Below are 10783 nucleotides of genomic sequence, written 5' to 3' on the forward strand. Positions count from 1 at the left end.
TATATCCATATATCCATATATCTATCTATCTATCTATCTATCTATCTATCTATCTATCTATCTATCTATCTATCTATATATCAAGCAAAAAACTATTATACCCAAAAGATGTTCCAACTGGTAATAAGGACACATGCTCCACTATGTTCATACCAGCCTTATTTATAATAACCAGAAGCTGGAAAGAACCCAGATGTCCCTCAACAGAGGAATGGATACAGAAACTGTGGTACATTTACACAGTGGAGTACTACTCAGCTTTTAAAAACAATGAATTTATGAAATTCTTAGGCAAATGGATGTATTTGGAGGATATCATCCTGAGTGAGGTAACCCAATCACAAAAAAACTCACTTAATATGCATTCACTGATAAGTGGATATATGCCCAGAAACCTAGAATATCCAAGATACAATATCCAAAACACAAGAAAATCAAGAATAAGGAAGACCAACACGTGGATACTTCATTCCTCCCTAAAATAGGGAATAAAATACCAATGAAAGAAGTGGCAGAGACACAGTTTGGAGCTAAGATGAAAGGATGGACCATCCAGAGACTGCCCCACCTGGGGGTCCATCGCATAATCAGCCACCAAACGCAGACAGTATTGCACATGCAAGCAAGATCTTGTTGAAAGGACACTGATATAGCTATCTCTGTGCCAATGCCTGGCAAATATAGAAGTGGATGCCCACAGTCATCTATAGGATAGAACACAGAGACACCATGGAGGAGCTAGAGAAATTACCCAAGGAGCTGAAGGGGTCTGCAACCCTATAGGTGGAACAACAATATGAACTCACCAGTACCCCCACAGCTCGTGTCTCTAGCTGCATATGTAGCAGAAGATGGCCTAGTTAGCCATCGTTGGGAAGAGAGACCCCTTGGTCTTGCAAACTTTATATGCCCAATACAAGGGAACACCAGGGCCAAGAAGTGGGAGTGGGTGGGCAGGGGAGCAGTGTGGGGGGAGGGTATAGGGGACATTCAGGATAGCATTTGAAATGTAAATGAAGAAAATATCTAATAAAATAAGTTAAAAAACAAAAAACAAAAAGATGCCTTTCAGATTGCAAAAAAATGAAAAAATTATATTTTCTAAATTAGAATATAGCTGCATTACTTTTCCTCTTCTGTCACTTCCTGCTAATCCCTCCTATAATCCTCCATTCCCTCTCAAATTGATATCGTTTTCTGTTTTTTAAAAAAATTTTCTGTAACACATACACGCATACACACGGAAGAAAGAGAGAGATAAATATATAAATATATGCATATAACCTGTTGAATCTGTTGTGGCTTGTGTGTATATGATTTCAGGGCTAACCACTCTTCTAAGTTTGGAGTAGTAGTCTCTCCACAGAAATGTGTCTCCTCACTAGTTAGTCAGTACCAGTACAATGTGATAGTTTCAGTTCTCATCGTGTCACTTCATAGAATCTCTTGGAAAGAGGGTGTCAGGTGAAAAATTACCTAGATCAAGTTAGTCTCTGAGCATGCCTGGGCAGTATTTTGTTGATTGCTAGTTAATGTAGGAAGGTGAAGCCTACTTGCGGGTGGTATGTATCATCCCCAATTATGTGGGTCTTGAATAATATAAAAGAGAGCAAAATGTCAGGATGTGTATATTATGTCTTTGATATGGACTGTGCATGTGACTTTACTAGATTATTCAGTTCTATCACCACAAATTAGATGAAATACAGATTGCAATCTGGAACTGTAAGCCAAATAAGCCCTCTCTCCCCCTGAGTTGCCTTCATTCATGATAGATATTTTATCACAACAATTGCAATGAAAACAGAAGAGGTAATATAAATCTCATCATATAAATATCAAATTAGTGCATTTTAGACAATGGTAGGCTTGATTTTAAAATTAGCTGTTTTATTTAATACCTTTTGTCATAAGACAATTATCAAATTATTTTATATACCAAGTAGGAAAATTTTTTCAACAATTTCTGAAATGGTCTCTGGTATCTGTAAATATAAATGTTTCTTTTATTTCCTCTGATGAATGGATGAGATGAAAAAATTAACTTTTATTCACCTGATGAAATTCTCATCTCAGAGGTTTACTGCTGAATAAATTCCCTTGTTCTAGCTCTTTCTGAATTCTGGCTGACTGGTTCAAATCAGCTGTTCTCTATTAAACTCCTTTCCAAGCTAACTGATTCAAAGTGATTTTTCTCAGATTCTTACTTTGGTATTTTGATCTAATCTTCTGGTTCCTTCTGGTTCTCTTGCTCAGTCTGTCTTCACTTCTGTCTAGCTTGTTCTCTCTGCAACCTGTTTCCATAAAACTGTCCCAGTAAAATCTGACTCTGATCTGAACTCAACCAAACTCAATTGTACTCTGCTTTGAACTGTACCAAACTGACTCAACTATACCTAACTCACTGGCTCTCTCTTTCCACTGAACTCACTGCCTCTGCACTGCTATTAAATAGCTTCGCTTTTCTGTGCTGCTCTTGTGAGAGTTGGGCATATCCTGTCTATGACTCATTCTGTCAAATCTTTCTCTCCTTCATCATGATGCCTGTCCCTCAATCAGATGTCCTTGTTTGGGATTAAATGTCTGTACTTAGGGCATGCATGTCTTTATTCCAGGCAGAGGGAATGAAGGGGTATCATTCCAGTGGACACAGAGATCTAGAAGTTCGTTGGATGTGATTCCTTGCCAGATTAGCAATTTTGCTGGGTTAAAATTCCTCTACAAGTATCTTCCATTTTATTGTATATTTATGAACAGCACCATCTCAGCGTTGATAATAGTAAAATTAAAATAATGGTAAACGCTTAAAAGTACTGATGATGGCATATATTCTGCAGGATTAAATATTCCACCAAAAGTTTATTCCTCATGTATGGTGGCTAGGTTTAATTGTCAATATGACCCAATTGTACAATTGTGTGAGAAGGAATTTTCAATGAGGGCTTTTCTTGGCTAGGTTTATCTGTGAGAATTTTTAGAATTGCCTTCATTAATGACCATACTGTGCTAATGTGAATGGCATTATTCCTGGGGCAGGGGATCCTGGACTACATATAATTTGAAAAAAAAAATAAGTTAGGCACGACATCTATGCTTTAACATATTGCTTTCTGCTCTCAATTGTGGATGTGATTATGAACAGTTTCTGCAACGTTGACCTCTCTGCAGTGATGGATGATAATTGGAATTGTGTGCTAAATAAACACTTTCTTCCTTAAGTTGCTTTCTTTTTGTATTTATCATAGCAACAGAAAAGGATCACTAAAACATTAAATTATTTGTACAAATAACAAAGCACACCCATTTCACTAATATGGACATTTGATTTCATTATAATAAATGATAAAATTATGTGGATAGTAAGAAATTGTTTTAAATATATATCCTTATGATTTACCATCATCAGATGTTTGATTTGTATTACCTTTTCTTGTAACTTTATACTTGTGGTTGAATAAACATTTCTTTTCTGGAAAGGAACCATGGATGAGAGAAGTTTAAGACTGCACTTGACTATCTAAGAGGACTACAGTCAAAATGTTTGAATAGCAACAGTGCAGAGTGAAGATGAAGATCTAACGTGTCATAAGTTATCATTGTGCAGAGACTAAAATTGTAAGACATGAAATTTCCAGTCACTAGAGAAAAACATTCTGTGTAGAAGCAAGGATTACTTAATGGCCTTCATTTATCATCCCTATCAAGTAGTCCTCAATCATATGCATTCTTCTTTGTTGTAATTCTATTCACCAATAATTTCTATAAATATTCATTTGATTTCCTGAGAATTCTAAAATATGAGGAAGTAATATTAGATCTACAAGTATTTTTGTTACCAAGAAGGGACTTTCTATTTATGTAAATTTATTGACAGTCTACATTATAAACCTAATTATTAGATGAATTTGATTGTCAGCTTGACAAGGACCAGATGCTAAGTAGAATTTCACTGCATATAATGACACCCTTTGTAAAAAAATCATTTATTTTGAATACAGTACTTATTGCCATCTATTACTGCATTTTTATATGCTAAGAATCATAATGAAAGTATAAGGCCTATATGGTTTAACAAAGTGGTCTTCTACAATGGACACAAATTCAATAGTCTTTCAGAACTTTTTATATTGCTTCCATTGTGGTGGAAGCTAAACTGAAAAGAAAGCGTTTTCTCAGACCTACTCCAAGCATTTACCCAATTTTATTCTAGAAATGCCAAACCCGTCACTAAACCTTAACCAACATTCACTTCATTTTAATGGCCCTATTCAGAAAAAAAAATCAATAAGGAAGTTTTTCACTGTATGATGTTTTACATATTTTATTGAAAAATTTACATATAATATAGTTTGCTCATATTCCTTCTCCTGTCCATATTCTCCCGGATCCTCTCTATTGCATGACTTACCCAACTTTAAATTTATTTGGTTAAATATGCTAAAAATAATACTTCCTTCTAATTATAGGTGGCAAAAGATATGGAAGAAAGTACAGATGTTTACTTGGGGATAGAGAAGTGTCAGCATCATCTCAGGTATAAGGAATAACTTCCTTTTTGGTAAATTTCCTAAGTCTACTTCTGGCCAGGGCACCCTTCTCAGTAGCCTTCACTTTTCCCCACATACGTCTCAGATAATCATTTATTTCTGCTTTAAAATCTTCATCTTACGTCTTCTTTGCCTGATTTTTTGATTATTTCAGGGACTTTGTCTCTTCACCTTTGTGGCCAGCATAGTAGTTTCTGCTTTCTTCCCTCAGTCCCTTCCCTTATGTCCTCATAAGGATTTTTAAAATGTTTTTATTCACTAGCAACCTATGGGAAATGTCAGTGGATTTATTTCTAAGCATCAGTCACAAAAAAAAGAAAGAAAAAAAGTATTCTACCACTTTATAAGACTTAACCGCAATAATATTTTTCATTGAATTCATGCTCTCTTAAAATTATAGGAATTGCCTATTCTGGATGTTAGTGATTGGCAATGAGTTTTCTTTGATGACAGAGGTAGCCTCAGAATTTGAAAGTTGCTCCCATCTCATTTAACTTAATAGCTAAATAAAATTACAATAGCCTTGAATAAAACCCTACCACAGAGAAGTATCTAAGAGGAAGTTATCTTTCATTGCTATTGATTATGCTCTCACTGGGGATCAGTAGAAGCCCTTTGTGGTCCTTCTTTTACTACTTTGGAAAGCATTGTGGATGATGAAATACACAAGCAATAGAAGGATTGTTTTCTGAAATGTGTTAGCGTTTGTCATGCTTTATATTTATAAGCCATAGCACCATCCATTTTTCATATTGCCCTTTTAAATATGGGCTCATTTCTTCACAGCTTTATGCCAGAGTTAAAATGTCAGCTATATATCACTATCCAAAAGTTCAAAACAAATTTTGGCAGTGGTGACAGGAACTTTAAAGATATTGGCTCTGCTCACATCATCCTTCAAGACTGTATTGTTTTTTTCACCTTCGTTGAAAAGGTATCCATTAAAAGAAGGTGAATCAATATTTTATTATATGTGACAACAATTTTATTGTTAAATATTTGTTTATTTTTTCTAAACCTTGCTTTCTTTTCCTATTTTGTGCACTCTGTGTCTACTGTATGGAACATTCTGGTTTCTTTCCATGGTATAGGTTCCAGCATGGTACTTAAATACATATATATGGTATATATATATATATATATATATATATATATATATATATATGCANTATATATATATATATATATATATATATATATATATATATGCACATGTTTGTGTGTGTGTGTGTGTGAGAGAGAGAGAGAGAGAGAGGGAGAGAGAGAGAGAGAGAGAGAGAGAGAGAGAAGAAACATACATCTAAACACTAAAGAAAATTGAAACAGCAGTAGTAAGGGAGCCATTTATGTTTTCATCCTCTTGTTTACTTTGCTAGACAATTTATTTCTCTGCCTTCTAAGGTGACAAAATGATTGCTAAAAATTAGAAAGAAAAACAAAACAAACATGGTGTGCAATTGGACATCAATGTCACTGAGAATGATTTTTCTAGCTACTGTATGTCTTGAGAGTGCATGTAAATATTATATGAATATTCATACTTTAGTTCACCTTCTCCGTAAGGAAAATCAACTATATTTACAGTCCAAACTGAGATGTCAAGAAGTAAAGGTGAGACAGACAAAATTATTTTGAGGTGAGATCCCCTTGTTCCTATCTATGTTCTGTAATTATATCTGTTAAATTTGGGATATAGAGAATAACCTCCCTGATGTTGGGTAATAAAGGAAATAGATATAGACAGTACTGATTTTGATAGCAAAAGACACACAGCATTAAATCTAAAAAAGTAATGGAGATTATTTCAGAGATTAATAACTCAATAGACAAAATGAGAGGCAAAAGTTGACAGTGAATATATTGCTTTACTATAACACAGAACTCTCCTTGGGCTGTGGGAACTAATAAACCTCAAATTACAGACTAGAAGTTGGAGGCATTGAATTACAAACATGAGCTAGCCTTCCCTCAGGGAGGCTGTGACTTAGGAGACTCATTTTCTGAACAAGTGTGTTTAAAAGTACTGCTATCCCACAATAAAAAAATAGTGTTCTTTACTTCTCAGAAAAGCTTGTGCTTTAACCTTAATTTTCTGATTTGATCTCTGATGGATTTTCATGTTGAAATTAGAACCTGCTTTGAATCTCTAACTTGTATATTGTCTGCATCCAACCAAGTACTTCATTAACATTCTCTAATCCTAGTTTAAGGCTAATACCATGTTCTAAATACAAAGTCATGGTTCAAAAATCCTTCTCATTCCAAACCTAATGATTAATTTGAAATTACAGAAGCCACTTCAATGCCACATTATTGTATCATCATTAGTTATAACAAAGACAGGATCAATAAAAGGGTCAATTGTCCTCTGTCTAGTAACTTCAACTTCTACAGACTAAGGATTTTACTTGCTCATAAATATCAGATATACTTAAGTAAAGTTTTTTGCTTGCTACAGCTATACTGCTCCAGTCTCTATGTGTTTCACAAAGCAAGATTGGACCTCTGCCATATAATGGCTGAGATTTAGAAAAACAGAAACAGAACAATATCAGCCATATCATGTTTCAACTGAAAAGAAAGTTAAAATGGATCTACCAACTTTACAGTTTTCAGTTCAGAGAATGGCTTCTCTATGACCCAGTCAAATTTAATTGAATGATTCAAGATTCATTGGTAATTCAAAGAAGAGATGTTTATCATTGCTGCTAATTTTTCCAAAATTTGTATATAAAATAAACAGGCTAGGATGTTAGCAAACTGCCTTCTAGAATGTCTGAAATATGGGAGAATATAATTCTTATATTCAGAAAAAGCTTCACCGTTTTCTCCATTATCCTTTTTTCTGCACCATTACCTTCTTCTTTTAAACTGGTGACACATCTTATACTTCATGGAGAAAAATGCACAGGAAATAGAAGGCATAAAGAGTCAATAAAAGTTTCCTGCAATTAAGTCTACTGTTCTACTCTTTACAGTCAGGGATTGGAATCATTTTCAATTTTCTATTCCTTTCTATCTGAGCTATACAATCATCACCCAGAACAACCCTTAAAACAAAACATTTCATTTTCTTAAATAATAACCTTTCTATTTGTTAATCCATCTATGTGTATACTAGATTGCAATTTATTTTATCATTTCTGGGACCAGCCTCCTTAGTATATTTTCATTAGTACAGTTTCATTGTGTGCATATTTATTTAAGCTGCTCTCATTTAAAAAAAAATCAAAACTGTCTTCCAATCCTATTGTTCTCCTTCCCCTGGAATAAATGTTTTTCAAAAGGATATTCTACACTTAACATATCTATTTCTTATGTACATCTTTTCACTCATTTTAATTTACAGTGCATTTCTCAAACTACACAGACAGTGCCTTTGCAAAGGTTTATATGGTTTTTTCTTTATTGCTAATTCTCATGGTAATTTTCTCTAAAATATCTGATCTTGATAACTCTACTTCCTCCCCAAAATTTGGCTCTTACTTGAGATTCCCATCCTCCCCCCTCTCTTCTCTCCCTCCCTCCTTTCCTACCTCACCCCCTATCTATCTATCTATCTATCTATCTATCTATCTATCTATCTATCTATCTATCTATCTGTCTATCTATCTATCTATCTGAAAGGTTGATTTTTTTTTCTTACCTCCTTGCATTCTTCAAAGAATCTTATGTAGTATTTTGATAGCATCTATTATAATGACTGAATGTCCAGGATATAGTTACTCTAACTATTCAAAATTTGCTGTTGATGTCCAGGATTTGTATCTAATTGTTTATCAGATATGTGAATGTAGAAATATTATAAATATATCGAATATGTCTCTCAACTCTCTCCTAATAGTTTATTCTGTTTGTTCTTTTTATTCATCTATGATTATATTTACTAATTTATCAAAGAGAGAAATTTGAGATTTATATCATATTCTTCTCTAAGTTTACCACCTAGAGTTCTATTGCTCATGGACACAGATACAAAAATACTCAATAAAATACTAGAAACCAAATCCAAGGACACATCAAGAAGATTATCCACTACCATCAAGTAGGTGTCTATCATTCCAGAGATGTGGGGATAGTTTAACATAGGAAAATTAGTCAATATGATCAACCATATAAAAAAAAACAGAACAAACAAAACAGGTTCATCTCCTTTGATTCTGAGAAAACCTTTGCCAAAATGCAACACTCCTTCATGACGAAAGTCTTGGAGGAATCTTAGATACAAGGGACATACCTAAACACTATAATGGTAATTTACAGCTAAGTGATAGCCACCATGGAAGACACTGATAGAAATCTGCATATCCCTTGAGATTTGATTTTGATTTGAAATGAAGCCAGAACTACATAATGAAAAACAGAAATCATTGTCAACAAATGGTATGTGTCCAATTGGGTGTCAACATGGAGAAGAATGCAAATAAATCCATAGCTATCACACTATACAAAACTCAAGTCTACATGCACCAAAGACCTCAACATAACATGAGATACACTAAACCTGACAATAAAGAAAGTGGGGACTAGCCTTGAATGCTTTAGCACTGGAGACAACATTGTGAACAGAACACTAACACTCGGTCACTAAAATCAATGATTAATAAATGGGACCTTATGAAACTGAGGTGTTTCTGTAAAGCAAAGGACACCTTAAAGAGGGAAAAAATAGTAGTATACAGAATGTGAAAAAATATTTACATTCCACACATTCAATACTCAGCTAATATAAAATCTCAAGAAATTAAACATAAACAAACCAAATAACACAATTAAAAATTTAGTACAGATCTAAACAGAGAATTCTTAACAAAAGAAGCTCTTGTGGCTCAAAAAATGTTCAAGATCCTCAGCTACCATGAAAAGACAAATCAAAACTATTTTGAAATTCCATATTACACATGCTAGAATGGTTAAGTTAAAATCCTAAGTGGTAACTCATGCTGTCGAGGATATGGAGCAAGGGAAACACTCCTCAATTGTGGTAGGATTGCAAACTTGTACAGCCACTATGAAAATCAATATGGCAGTTTCTCAGAAAATTGGGAAATTATCTACCTTAAGACCCAGCTATAATATTCTTGGGCATATGGCGAAGAACACTTTACCTTACCATAAGGACACTTTTTCAACCACACTTTCAGTGTGGTTTTATTTATAATAGCCAGAAACTAGAACAGCCAAGATATCTCTCAAACAAAGAATGGATCAAGAAAATGAGGCACATTTATAACATTAATAAGCTTTTAAAAATATTACAGGCAACCGTTGGACTGAAGTCAGGGAACCCTATGGAGGAATTACGGGATAGACTGAAGGAGCTGAAGGGGATTGCAACCCCACTGGAAGAATAACAGTATCAAATATCCCTGACCCTTCAGAGCTCCCAGAAGCTAAGCCACCAACCCAAGAGCATACATGGGATGATTCATGGCCTCCAGTACATATGTAGCAGAAAACAGCCTTTCCTGACCTGAGTAGGAAAGGATGCTCTTAATCCTGTAGAAATTTGATGCCTCAGGGAAGTTGGATACTAGAAGTATGAGGTGGGGGCGGGTGGGTAGGTGGTAGAACACCATCCAAAAGCAAGGGTGAAGGAGGATGGGACAAAAAAAATCACAAGGGGCAGAAAGGGGAGAAACATTTGAACTGTAAATAAATAACATAATTAATAAAAATGAAAAATGTCACAAACCTAAAAATGACTTAAAAAGTATAAGTTGTGCCAGGCAGAGGTGGCACATGCCTTTAATCCCAGCACTTGGGAGGTGGAGACAGGCAGATTTCTGAGTTTGAGACCAGCCTAGTCTACAGAGTGAGTTCCAGGACAGCCAGGGTTATACAGAGAAACCCTGTCTTGAACTGCACCCCCCCAAAAGTATAAGCTGAATAAATCCTTCATTCCTCAATAATAGTAATAACAATAACAATAACAACAACAACAATAATAATGACATTATGAAATTTGCAGGCAAATGGATAAAGCTAGACATGATCTTTCTGTATCGGGTAACCCCAATCCAGAAAGAGAAACATGGTATATAGTCACTTATAAGTGGACATTAGCTGTCAAGAAAAATCATGCTACTATTCCCAGGCACTTAGAGGCTAAATACCAAGAAATATTCAACTGTTGGTGCATGAATCACATTAGGATGTGGAAATAGAATAGATTTTGCAGGTGGACTGCTGACAGGTAGGCATGGGAACATGACAAATCAGGTGGTGTGGGGGGT

The sequence above is a fragment of the Mus pahari genome, chromosome X (assembly GCF_900095145.1).
Source record: "Mus pahari chromosome X, PAHARI_EIJ_v1.1, whole genome shotgun sequence".
Taxonomy (NCBI): domain Eukaryota; kingdom Metazoa; phylum Chordata; class Mammalia; order Rodentia; family Muridae; genus Mus; species Mus pahari.